Raw genomic sequence first — 13,626 nt, 5'->3', positions numbered from 1 at the left:
CCACCATTCAGAATCTCATCGGCTTCGCCAACGGCGACACTCAACAGCAGCCAAGCACGTCGGAGCCGCAGCAAGTCAGCCAGGCACGAGCCGGTGGCGACAAGACCGGTGGGGGTGCAACCACTGTGCACTCTCCGCCCCGAAGGCCAAGATCGCCGACTCGCCAGATCCACCTCGACAGCGACTCCACCGCGTCATCAGATCCACGAGCTCGTCGCGATCAGCGCCAAGTTCTTCACGAACGACAGCAAGAAGACGCTCGTACTCGCATCGAGCGCCGAAGAGAAGCGCGACGTCAATCAGACCAGCGCGCTGGGCCCTCTGTCGACACGCATGCGCCAGGGGAACCAGGCGACTTGCCGTACGCGGTAGGTTGCCCTGCGTTTACTCATGAGCTGCGGCAAGTCCAGTGGCCCAGCATGAAGAATTTCAAGCCAGACGTACCAGAGAAGTACGACGGCAAGTCGCATCCGTCGGAGTTCCTCAGCATCTACACCATCGCGGTGCAGGCTGCCGGGGGGCGGGATGACAAGATCCTTGCCAACTACTTCCCGCTGGTGCTCAAGCCCAACGTCAGGTCCTGGCTCATGCATTTGCCGGACAACTCCATATCCTCCTGGGCAGACCTATGCCATCAGTTTGTCGGCGCCTTTACAGGCGGCCACAAACCTCATGGCCAAGAGAGTGACCTTCATCTGCTCGCCCAGAAGGAGGAGAGCCCCTGCGCAAGTACATTCAAAGATTCAGCCATGTACAGCATAACATCCCAGATGTCCACCCTGCCGCAGTCATCAGCGCGTTCCATCAGAACGTGCGTAACCGCAGGATGCGGGAGGAGATGGCGATGTGCAAGATCAGAGACGTCAGTGAGCTGTATGCCCTGGCAGACAAGTGTGCACGTGTTGAGGAAGGGAGGAAACTCCCCGGAGAAAATACAGGAGCAGAAGGATCTGACAGCGAGGATGCTGCCCCGGCAAAGAAAAACCGGCGGCGAAAGAACAGGAAGAAGAAAGGCAAAGATGTGCTAGTCGTTGAGCAGTCCGGCAACGAAGGTGGCGCCAACAAAGCCAAAGTTGGTAGCTCCGGCAAGGAGATTGCCGCATGCACCAACTGCCAGGCTGTGGCGGTCGCCGGCAAGCAGGACGACACCGACAAGCAGTACTGCAAGATCCACCGCACCAAGGGCCATGACCTCCAGAGCTGCAAGAAGGTCGAGCAGCTTGTCCAGCAGCAAAAGGCTGAATATGAGCGACGCGACAAGGAGAGGGCCCAAGGTGGCGCTGGAGAATCCAGCAAGAAGCGCGCCGGCCGGGGAGGACGCCGCGGCAAGGCCAAGCAGCGCCAAGGAGACAGACCTCCCCGCGGCCGCGACAAGGATGAAGATGACGACGACGACGAAGACATGGATGATGTCGAGAGCAGTGAGCAGGAGTTCCAGAAAGCCATAGAGGTCTTGTGCGTTGACGGCGGTGCTTCTCTGCATACTTCGCACTGCCAACTCAAGCAGTGGGTGCGGGAAGTCAATGCGGCAGAACCACCCGTCGAATCACGCAAACCTCTGAAATGGTCCAGCACGCCTATCATCTTTGATATTGAGGACCACCCTGATCGCACAACTGCGGTCGGGTGCTTGCCGATGTTGGTTTCACCAACTATCCGCAACCTCAAGGTCACTAAGATGCTAGTTGATGGCGGGGCCGGCTTGAACCTGATCTCCTCCGATGTACTCCAGAAACTCCAGATCCCTGACAGTGAGCTCGAAGAGACTGGCACATTCCAAGGAATCAACCCGGGAAGGAGCAAGCCGAAGGGGAAGGTCACATTGCCAGTAACATTTGGCAGCGAGGTGAACTTCAGGACTGAGAGGGTCACTTTTGACGATTGCTGATATTCCATTGCCTTACAATGGGATACTCGGCCGTCCAGCGCTTGCCAAGTTCATGGCAGCCTCTCATTATGCATACAACATGCTGAAGATGCCAGGCCCGATAAGCGCCATCTCTGTCCCCGGCAACAAGAAGGATGCTCTTATCTGCGCCGACAAGATCTACCGGGAAGCGGCGGCCGCAACAGATTGCAAGTCGCTTGCCGTTGAAGCTCCCGGGGGGAAGAAGAAGACCAAGTCCGGCAAGAGTTCTGATGCCCACTCCGGCAAGCGCACCTCTTCGGAGTGCTGCGTTGCCGTCGAAGACGCACCATCGAGCTCCACCGGCAAGTGTAAGAAGACAATGGCAGCTCCGCCAGAGACGAAGAAGGTGTCCGCCAAGGAGGAGGGCACTGGTGGTACCTTCACCATCAGTGCCACTCTCGACCTTAAATAGGAAAGTGCGCTCATTGCTTTCCTGCGGGCGAATGTCGACGTGTTGGCGTGGCAGCCGTCTGACATCCCCGGTGTTCCCAGGAAAGTAATTGAGCACCATCTTGCCGTTTGTCCTCATGCGTGGCCCGTCAAGCAGAAGGTCAGGAAACAAGCAGTGGAGCACCAAGAATTCATCGCAGAAGAGATCAAGAAGTTGGAAGCAGCAGGCCTTGTCAGAGGAGTGCTCCATCCTACGTGGTTGGCCAATCCTGTAGTCGTGCGCAAGGCGAACGGGAAATGGAGACTTTGTATTGACTTTACCGATGTTAACAAAGCTTGTCCCAAAGACCCATTTCCTTTGCCGCGCATTGACCAGATTGTTGACTCCACGGCCGGATGTGACTTGCTTTCATTTCTTGACGCATATTCAGGATACCATTAGATCTTCATGGCAGAAGAGGATGAGGAGAAGACCGCATTTATCACTCCATGTGGCACGTACTGTTTCATACGGATGCCTTTCGGTTTGAAAAATGCTGGTTCAACATTTGCAAGAGTAGTCCATGTCGCTCTTGAGCCACAAATACACAGAAATGTGGAAGCCTACATGGATGGCATAGTGGTCAAGAGCAAGGACAAGGCAACTCTGATCCAAGATTTAGACGAGACCTTTGCAAATCTGCAAAAGATCAGCCTCAAGCTCAACCCAGAGAAGTGTGTGTTTGGAGTTCCCTCCGGCAAGCTTCTCGGGTTCTTCGTGTCTCAGCGGGGAATTGAAGCCAATCCCGACAAGATCAAGGCCATTGAGCAGATTGAAGCACCAAAACGCGTCAAGGATGTACAAAGACTTGCCGGTTGCGTGGCTGCTCTCAGCAGGTTTATCTCTAGGTCTGTTGAGCGCGCCCTGCCATTTTTCAAAATATTGAAAAAGGCAGGTCCAATGAAATGGACTCCGGAAGCGGAGGCTGCGCTGCAAGACTTGAAGAGATACCTGTCCTCCCCTCCAATACTTGTCGCACCTAAGCCACAAGAGAAGTTGCTGCTGTATATAGCGGCAACCAATCAAGTGGTTAGTGCTGCGTTAGTAGCGGAGAGGGAGGCAGATGATGAGCCAGCAACCACGGCAGGCGCATCCAACGACAAGCAGGGGGCTTCCCCGGCAAGCTCTGGTCCCGACAAGGATGGATCTGCGCAGACTCACGAGGAGATACAGAAGAGAATGGTGCAGCGCCCGGTTTACTTTGTCAGTTCCCTTCTGCAGGGGGCTAGGTCAAGGTACTCTGGCGTGCAGAAATTGCTTTTCGGCCTTCTCATGGCCTCGAGAAAGCTGTGCCATTACTTCCAAGCACATGACATCACAGTTGTCACTCGCTTTCCGCTGAAGAGGATACTACAGAATCCAGAAGCAACAGGCAGGATTGTTGAGTGGGCACTGGAACTGTCAAGCTTTGGCCTCAAGTTTGAGAGTACTTCAACTATCCAAAGCAGAGCATTGGCAGAATTCATAGCAGAATGGACGCCAACACTAGATGAAGAAATTCCAGAAACAAGCATCCCCGTCGAAGAAGCAAGTAAAGAGTGGCTGATGTACTTTGATGGTGCCTTTTCGCTGCAAGGCGCCGGCGCTGGTGTGCTGCTTGTCGCACCCACCGGAGAGCACCTCAAGTACGTAGTCCAGATGCATTTTCCCAAGGAGCAAGCAACAAACAATACTACAGAGTATGAAGGCTTGCTTGCCGGTCTCAGGATCGCGGCAGACCTTGGGATCAAGAAGCTCATTGTCAGGGGTGACTCGCAGCTTGTCGTCCGCCAAGTGAACAAGAGCTATCAGAGTCCGTTAATGGAAGCTTACGTCGACGAAGTGAGAAAGCTAGAAGAGCACTTTGACGGCCTACAGATGGAGCATGTTACAAGAGCTCAGAACGCCATTGCCGATGGCCTGTCAAAGTGCGTCGCACTTAAGTTACCTGTGGAACCAGGGATTTTTGTGATCAAGCTGACTCAACTGTCTGTAACGCCATCAACTGGACAGAGCAAGAAGAGGAAGTTGATTTCTGGTGACTATTTGCCGGCAGAGCTCCCCGAAGCCGCCGCCAAGAAGGTCCCCAAGATCAACGCCAAGAGCGCTGAGGAGCAGTCTGCTCCGACAAGCCCTAGGGTTTGTTCCGTTGAAGCAAAAGCTCCCGACAAGCTTTGCTCAGGCAAGCTTGCCGGGGAACGTCAAGCTCCGGCAGAGCCGCAAGTTCTCGCTGTAGAGGCGGACGTTCCCGCAGCAACAGATTTGCCTTGCTCTGAGGAGCAGTCTGCTCCGGCAAGCCCTAGGGTTTGTTCCGTTGAAGCAGAAGCTCCCGACAAGTTTTGCTCCGGCAAGCTTGCCGGTGAACGTCAAGCTCCGGCAGAGCCGCAGGTTCTCGCCATAGAAGCAGATGGTCCCGCAGCAGCAGATTTGCCTTTAGTCCTTGTTGTCGAGCCACAAGCTCCAGCATGGGCGCAGTAGATTGTCCGTTTCCTTCAGATAGGAGAACTTCCCGAAGAGCAAGAAGTAGCGGAAAGAGTAGCCCGACTATCAAGTATGTACCAGTTTGTCGACAAGACACTGTACAGAAAAAGATTCAACGGTGTGAAATTGAAGTGTATTCACCGGGAAGACAGACAAAAGCTGTTGGCAGAGATACATGGAGGCACATGTGGTCACCACATTGGCGCAAGAGCACTTGTCGGCAAAGCATTCCGGCAAGGTTTCTTTTGGCCGACAGCCCTCTAGGATGCAACTGCACAAGTAACCAAGTGTGAAGCGTGCCAGTTCCATTCCAAGCAGACACCAACCAGCTCAAGCTCTCCAGACGATCCCTTTATCCTGGCCATTTTCGGTCCGGGGGCTTGACATCCTCAGCCCCTTTCCCCGAGCAGTCGGGGGCTTTGAGTACTTGTACGTAGCAATCGACAAGTTCACAAAGTGGCCGGAAGTGGAACCAGTGAGGAAGGTGACAGCACAGTCAGCAGTCAAGTTCTTCAGGTCGATTGTTTGCCGCTTCGGAATCCCTAACAGGATAGTCATCGACAACGGCACACAATTCACGAGCCGCACCTTCATGCAGTACGTCCAAGATCTTGGCGCCAAGGTCTGCTTCGCTTCTGTTGCTCACCCGAGAAGCAACGGTCAAGCGGTGAGGGCAAATGCTGAAGTGCTGCATGGCCTCAATACCAGAACTTTCGACAGGCTGCACACGTGCGGAAAAACTGGATCGAGGAGCTGCCAGTGGTTCTTTGGTCGATCAGGACGACGCCAAATCGAGCCACTGGCCAGACACCTTTCGCTCTAGTCTATGGAGCAGAGGCAGTTATCCCCACGGAACTCGTATACGGGTCACCTTGAGTGCTCGCTTATGATGAGCTTGAGCAAGAGCAGTTGCGACAAGATGACGCGCTGCTCCTTGAGGAAGACCGTCTTCAGGCCACTGTGCGAGCTGCTCGCTACCAGCAAGCTTTGCGCCGCTACCATAGCCGCAAAGTTAATGCCAGAAGTCTCGAGGAAGGCGACCTTGTTCTTCGGCGTGTTCAGTCCGCAAAGAATTCCAACAAGTTGACGCCGAAGTGGGAAGGCCCTTACCGGGTGAAACGAGTCACTAGGCCTGGCGCTGTCCGCCTTGAGACCGAAGATGGCACTCCGGTGAGCAACTCCTGGAACATTGAGCATCTTCGTAAGTTTTACCCGTAAGGCGCGGTTGCCGGAACCTGTTCCGGCAACCACCTTTTGTACAAGTCTTGCTGCTGTTGCATGTAATCCTTTGTACAAAGCCGGGCGCAGACCCCGTGCATAAGTAAAGCTCATGTGCTCCGCACATCTTGTCAATTTCATGCTTTCTATTTTTTGCATATGTGATCTGACACTTTGTGCAGCACCTACTCCCCGGTAAGCAATAACGAGCCGTAAGGCTCCATATCTTTATTTTCTCTTCTTTCTTTTTCTCAAGAAAAGGAAGGTTCCCTCTCCCACAAGTTTGCCGGGGGGGAAAGGAGAAGATAACGGTATGGACCAGGCGTCGTTCAAGAAAGTTTCGCCTTACCGGGAAGCAAACAACAGAAAATTATAACATGACAAACAGCGACAAGAAAAGAAGAAGCGGGCGGCCTAGTCTACGCGAGCGCCCTCGATCCTCTTGATCCCGCTCACCTTGTCCACAATGGGTGCGACAAGGGTCTTGAGCGCCTCCAGATCAGCATCCGGCGGCAGGGTCTTGAGGACATTGGTGAGGTTGAGGCCCGGATTGCGGAAGGCTACCTTCACCAACACTTTCTGAAGAGCTCCCGCGCAGATCTTGTGCGACTCATCGGCCAGCTGCTTTGGGATCCTCTCCCGGAGTCGCTGGAGGGCCGTCGCCACGCCTTTGAAGAACAAGACAAGCTTGGCGCTGGATTGGAGGTTCTCGTCGGAGGGATACCTGAGATCCTCCATCCCCAGCTGCGCCAGCTCCCTATCAATGTCTGCGGCAACACTCACAAGACTCTCCGTCCAGTGCTCCACAGTCTCCCTGAAAGCATTCTGGGTGGCGGCAGCACTCTCCAGCAACGCCTTGTCGGCCTTGATCTTTTCTTTCAAGGCCGCCTCCTGCTTCTTGGCGCCGTCCAGAGTCTTGGTCAAAGCGGTCAGCTTCAACTCAAGATTCGCGTTGGAGTCCTTGGCGGTGCTGAGCTCTCTGCCCTTCTCGGCGAGATCGGCCTCCAACTGCGCCACCTTCGTCTCCAACTCCTTCTTCGCGGCCTCGGCGGCGGCGGCAGCATCCTCCGCTTGCTTGAGGGCTCCGCCGAGTTTCTCCTCGCACACGGCAAGCTCCTCCTCGTGGGCGTCAAGATTGACCTTCCGTTGCGCCTCGGTCGACTTCACGACCTTCCCCTTGTCGGCTTTTGGAGCCATGGCGGAAGTAGTGGAGGAGGTCGACGGCGTTGGTGGTGTTGGTGGCGATGGGCGGCGGAGCGCCGCTCTCTTTCGGCTTTGGGAAGACGAGGGAGCGGCGGAGATTTCTGAGATTGGAAGCAGCAACGGGCGAATGGGAGGACTTCCCCTGTTTCCCCTGCTTATAAGGAGGGAGGGGGCGGACGTTCCGCATTTCCGAATAAATAAACCACCCACGATCTCTCCCATGACGCCGCATTCAACGCGTGCCGTTCGGGGAGGGCGCTGTGGATACGGAGAGAGATACGGCGTAACCTAGGCCGCGCGTGCCCATGCCCTGTTTTGGGCTTGGCCCAACAGCGCTCGGCACCGTGTATGGCCCAGGCCCGGGGGCTCCTGTCAGTGTACTAGAGTAGGGGTACCCTAGTATCCCGAACTTGTGCACGGGCAGTCGCAGCGTCCCGCGGCAAGGCTTGCCGGGTGACCGCCAAGGTCCTCCGTGGTTCCTTTGGAGCCATTCAAGAACAAAGTATCCGAGCCAAGGAGACAACACCCCGGCAAGAGGAGCTTGCCGGGAAGGCCAACCAAGGCATCTCAAGACCCCGGCCAGAGGAGCTTGCCGGGAAGGCCAACCAAGGCACTTCAAGGAACTTGCCGCGATGCGCCGCGCGTCGCTGCAAGGCCCGGTGAGCGACAAGCTCCCGGACGCGACAAGACAACGACCGCGGCAAGGCGCTTGCCGCGGAAAACCACCACTCTATGCCCGCGCTCCAGCACATCCACCAACGTGTCGCTCTGGGACCCTTCCAGGCATACGTGGCGGGAGGCTGTACAGCCAGCGGTGCGCGGTGGCAAGCGGCGCTGACAAGTTTGCCATCGTGGCGAGCGGTGGTGTCCCTGACGGTCCCTTTTGCACTATTTAGGCGACACAGACGGGCATTTAATACCCTTATCCCCTGCCGTCAGGGTTAGGTATGATACACTGTAGCAGGTAGCTGTACCTACCACAGCACCTTTACATTTTTACCCTTGTCTACGTTGCCACCTGTCGGTGACCCCTTGAGCATATAAAAGGAGGTCCATGCGCAACGTAGAGGGGGGTAAGCTGATTCGGAGGAAGAGAACACTCAGGCTTGGTCTCGTTAGCTGCTGGTGGGTACTGTAGCACTCCACGCTCCCGAGCAAGAACTCAATACAAACCACAAAGCAGGAGTAGGGTTTTACGCATCCGTGTGGCCCGAACCTGGGTAAACTGCTCGTGTGTTTTCGCCTCGATCTGCTCTTCGTGCGACCTCCGCCCCCGCCGAACCGAAAGGGACTCGGTCCGCCGGTCCCATAGGTGTTCATGGATCAGTCCCCCGACACTCTGCCTTTGCGATGAGGCAGAGCGGGCTGGTGTTTGGCTTGAGTTGTCGTTTTGTCCTGACCACGTGGTGGTCGGTCAGCCGTATTGTGCCATGGTGGTATGTATTCCGGCGCCTCATCGTCGAACTGAGGTAGCAATTTGCGCTTCGGGTAGATTTTGGTTGGGCGCTTGAGGCCATATTCTTGGGCTGCTATGACATCGATCCATTTATCGTTGAGCAGATCTTGTTCAGCTTGAAGTTGTTGCTGCTTCTTTTTTAGGCTCCTTGCCATGGCTATCAGCTGGCGCTTGAAGCGCTCCTGCTCAAGAGGTTCCTCAGGCACGATGAAATCGTCGGTGCCGAGGCTCACCTCGTCCTTCGAGAGCAAAAAATAATTGCCATCCTCTGAGTCTTCGTGCGTGGCCTGTTTTCCAGGGCTGACCTGCCCATCTTCCCATTAATCTTACTCAGTAGCTATGTCAACGGGGACTTCGGCACCTTCCGGAGTATTGTCTTCTCCTGTGCCAGTGTTGCTGTCTCTATTGCGGCGTGACTTAGAGCGGCGCCGCTGACGCCAGCACTTTGATTGTATTTTGGAAGGTTTATCCTCTACTGGGTCTTCCTTATCCTCGCCGCTGTTCTCCTTTGGTGCATCCACCATGTATACATCATACGAGGAAGTGACCATCTAGCGTCCGGTGAACGGCGGGTTCTGGGCCTCTTCTTCTCCGGCATCGTCGTCCATACCATCGATGTCATCGGAGCCGTAATCAAGCGTGTCGGTTAAATCCTCGACAGTGGCTATAAAGTGGGTGGCGGGTGGGGAGTGAAATTTTCCACCGTCAGCCCCTAGTTCAAACCGGACATAGTTCAACTGTGGGTCCCCCACCAAGGACAAGTTATTTAATGAGTTCAGCACATCGCCCAAGGGCGAGTGCTGGAAGATGTCTGCGACACTGAACTCGAAGATCGATAAATGATCAAGTTCGGCACCTGCGGAGACGAGTCTGGAGTTCGGTGACACAGATATCATGTGAGGTTAAGTCCATGTGCGGCTCCAACGCCGGGGAATCTGTGGCCTCCGTGGTGCGGTTGAGCCTTCGATCCTAGGATGGCACAGTATGCTCTGGATCTAAGGCCAGAGCGGTTGCAGGAGCTATCTCCTGAATGCGGTCCGATGACAGATTTAGGTCATGTTCATCGAGGTGACCAGGAGCGGTCGCCGCGGTCTCAAATCCGGTGAAGATCAAATCTCCATGGATGTCCGCGACATAGTTCAAGCTCCCAAATCTGACCTGATGGCCAGGGGCGTAGCTTTCGATCTGCTCCATATGGCCAAGCGATTTGGCCCGCAGTGCGAAGCCGCCGAACACGAAGATCTGTCCCGTAATGAAGACTCCCCCCTGGATAGCATCGTTGTAGATGATTGAAGGAGCCATCGGACCTCTTGACTACGACACAGTGGAACTCTCAATGAAAGCACCAATGTCGGTGTCAAAACCAGCGGATCTCGGGTAGGGGGTCCCAAACTGTGCGTCTAAGGTCGATGGTAACAGGAGACAAGGGACACGATGGTTACCCAGGTTTGGGCCCTCTCTATGGAGGTAATACCCTACGTCCTGCTTGATTGATATTGATGAATATGAGTATTACAAGAGTTGATCTACCACGAGATCATAATGGCTAAACCCTAGAGGCCTAGCTTGTATGGCTATGATAATGAATCTCTCCTCCGGACTAAGTCCTCCGGTTTATATAGACACCGGAAGGATCTAGGGTTACACAAGGTCGGTTACAAAGAAAGGAATCTACATATTTGATCATCAAGCTTGCCTTCCACGCTAAGGAGAGTCCCATCCGGACACGGGTGCAGTCTTCGGTCTTCGTGTTCTTCATAGCCCATCAGTCCGGCCCATGGCTAATAGGTCGGACGCCCAAGGACCCCTTAGTCCAGGACTCCCTCAGCGACACAATGGTGAGGAGCCGCATCGCAAGCCAGCGGCAGAGGAGGAGGCACCGTGTCGCACCCTGCTTGACAGTTAAGCAATGGGGAAGGAGGCAGGGAGTGTGAGGGTGCTAGGCCGTCCCTTGCCTTGGCGTCGTTGATAGAGGCAAAGGTGTCCCGTCTTTCGATGAGATGGTGGTTATCATTTTTTGGTGGAGTAGACTTTGACGGTCCGACTACGAACGTGCGAGGACGTCGCGCCTTAGCAATCGCTAAACCAACTCCGAGAGGTTATTGCCCACACCGTAGCACGATCAACCAGACCACAAGGGTCTGTTTCTTGCATGCAAATGAAGAACAAGCAAGAAACTGAAATTGCATTCTGGATATTTTGAATATAAGAGGAAAGCTCTATTAATGAAGATGGGTTCTATAACGTCTTGGTCTAGTCGATGAACACAAACGAGTATGCAAAGTTGCAGCTATGGCAAACTTCTAATCTAAACAAAACCCAAAGTCCAAACGACACCCTAAGGGTTGTATATGGGGAGGAAGAGGGGGGAATTTCTTGACCCCTTGGAGGAGGGGTCCGAAACCAACCCTAACTCTTTTTTCCCCACACATACATACTCTAAAATAAGGTGGTGCAGCACCTATTATAAGCTATGGATGAAATTTATGAAATGGCATCTTGTATATTTCGTCCATGTCCTTGTATGTCCTCAAGGAGGCTTCAAAGTACTAAAATCTGCACTAGAAACACCGTTCTGGTTCCCTTCGCGTGCATTCACCTCCATGCTTGTTTCTACTCCAGTGTTCATCCCTCTTGTCCATGCTAGGCCATTCATTGGTAATCAACACAAATGTATCCTATTTAGGCAGCATCATATCCTCATGAACATTAGAGTTGTTGCCAAGAAACGAAAGTACCTGGTAATTCAATTGGCGTGAATGATCTGTAGTAATTGGTCCAATATATATAGCAGCAGGGGTTGTGGGTGTAACAATGGTATTGATGTCCTCATCATCACCCCCTTCTTGAAATGACGTCATCCTCGATGGAAGCTCATCTTCCTCACCAAAATAAGGCTTAAAATCTGCAATATTAAAAGTGGGACTAACCCTAAAATCTACAAGTAGCTCATGTTTATATGCATTATCATTTATTTTCTCTAACACCTTAAAAGGACTAGCAGCACGTGGCATTAGCTTTGATTTGTGCAAATCAGGAAATCTATCCTTAGGCAAATGTAACCAAACAAGATCACCAGGTGCAAACCCAACATGTTATCTACCCTTATCTCCAGCAAGTTTATATTTAGCATTCATATGCTCACTTTCTCCTTAGTTAAAAAAACTCATGCATTTTTAATACCAATCCAGCATGTTTTTTAGCATCAAAATTAACCTTCTCCGAAGATGGAAGAGGCAACAAATCAATGGGTGCACAAGGTAGGAAACCATACACAATCTCAAAAGGGCACATCTTAGTAGTAGAATGTAGTGAACATTTATAAGCAAACTAAATATGAGGCAAACATTATTCCCACATTTTTCTGTTATTCTTCAAAACAGCCCTAAGCATAGTAGACAATGTTGTATTGACTACTTCAGTTTGTCCATCAGTTTGGGGATGACATGTAGTACTAAAAAGCAGTTTAGTCCCCAACTTAGCCCATAAACATCTCCAAAAGTGGCTAAGAAACTTAGTATCACAATCTAAAACTGTCAGATTGCGGGTTCCGGCAAACCCTTGTGAGGTTCGAACTCTGGGGTGTGCACGAAGAACACTCTCTTCCTCACTTGCTCACTCAATGATTCCACGGCCTAGCTCGATGGACCCAAAGAACAAGAGACATGAGGGTTTATACTGGTTCGGGCCACCTTGTGGTGTAATACTCTACTCCAGTTTGTGGGTGGATTGCCTCGGGGGGCTGAGGATGAACTAATACATTGGATAAACAGCCTCAGGAGGTGAGGTGTTCTTGGGCTCGATGAACTGGTGAGCTCGTTAGGGTGGAATGAATCCGATCCCCGATCTCTCTCTATGGTGGTGGTTAAGTCCTATTTATAGTGGCCTTGGTCCTCTTCCCAAATTTTAGGCGGGAAGGGATCCCACAATGACCAAGTTTGAAGGGGGACAACTAGTACAGGCTATCCTGACAAAAGGTGGTCTTCGCCTGCCAAAGGCTCTAGTGGTGATGCTGTTGTGGGCTCTGCGATGACCACCATTGATGTAGGGTAGAACCCTAATCGTCCGATCTTTCACAAAAGGAGCGAATCCCGCAATGAACACGAAGAACACCAGGGAGAAGACAAGGGGAAACACGAGCGAAAAGATGAGAGAAACACTAAACCAATAAGAAATAGTCCCACATATGCTAGATCCTCGAGTATATAAGAGGTCACATGATCCATAGTCAACTAGGGACGATACAAAGGTAGTCGGTCTTCTCTATGAGGAGGTCTTGAGGTTCTTCCCGTAAAGGGATTTTGAATCCAAAGGGATCTTCTCCAAAGAGGGGCCGCGGTCTCTCTAGTGGAGTAGATCCGATGTGGATGAGCCATGCTCTATCTCTAATATGAGCTAAACCAATGCTAACCCTAGCTAGAATGAATAGGAGGACTATTTATAGTCTTAGTGCAAAAGGGGACAAAGTGGGGGGGGGGTACATGGGCAGCGGCCCAACACATAACAACACATAGGCATCATACGTCCGGGAGTCGCCGGTCATCCAGAGGATCATGAGGGCCCGGACGTCCGGTGCTTGTCGTACGTCCGTAGAATCGGCTCGGGTGTGCTTCGGTCGGACGTCTGGTCGGGGTCGGTCGTCCGGGCGTCGGTCGTCCGTAGGGCTTTGGAATTCCGTAGTTTTGGCTTGAGTGTAGGTGTGTCGGTCGTTCGGAGAAGGTCGGACGTCCAGAGCCTGTAGATCGTCGGACGTCCGGTCTTGGTCGGTCGTCAGGAGCCTGTAGCTTCTTCCGCATCTCTTCTTCTTCACGTCCATCTTCCTCTTCTGATTCTCCTTGCTCCTTAGCTTCTTCATGGCTAACTCCTTGATACCTGAGTATGCATAATGTCTCTATTTGAGGTAGTAGCCATGTCTCATGTGCATCAAAGTGAACTTGTGAGAGGGGAGAT

Source organism: Triticum aestivum, chromosome 2A (genome assembly GCF_018294505.1).
Source record: "Triticum aestivum cultivar Chinese Spring chromosome 2A, IWGSC CS RefSeq v2.1, whole genome shotgun sequence".
Lineage (NCBI taxonomy): Eukaryota > Viridiplantae > Streptophyta > Magnoliopsida > Poales > Poaceae > Triticum > Triticum aestivum.
Note: the sequence above shows the minus strand (reverse complement) of the source record.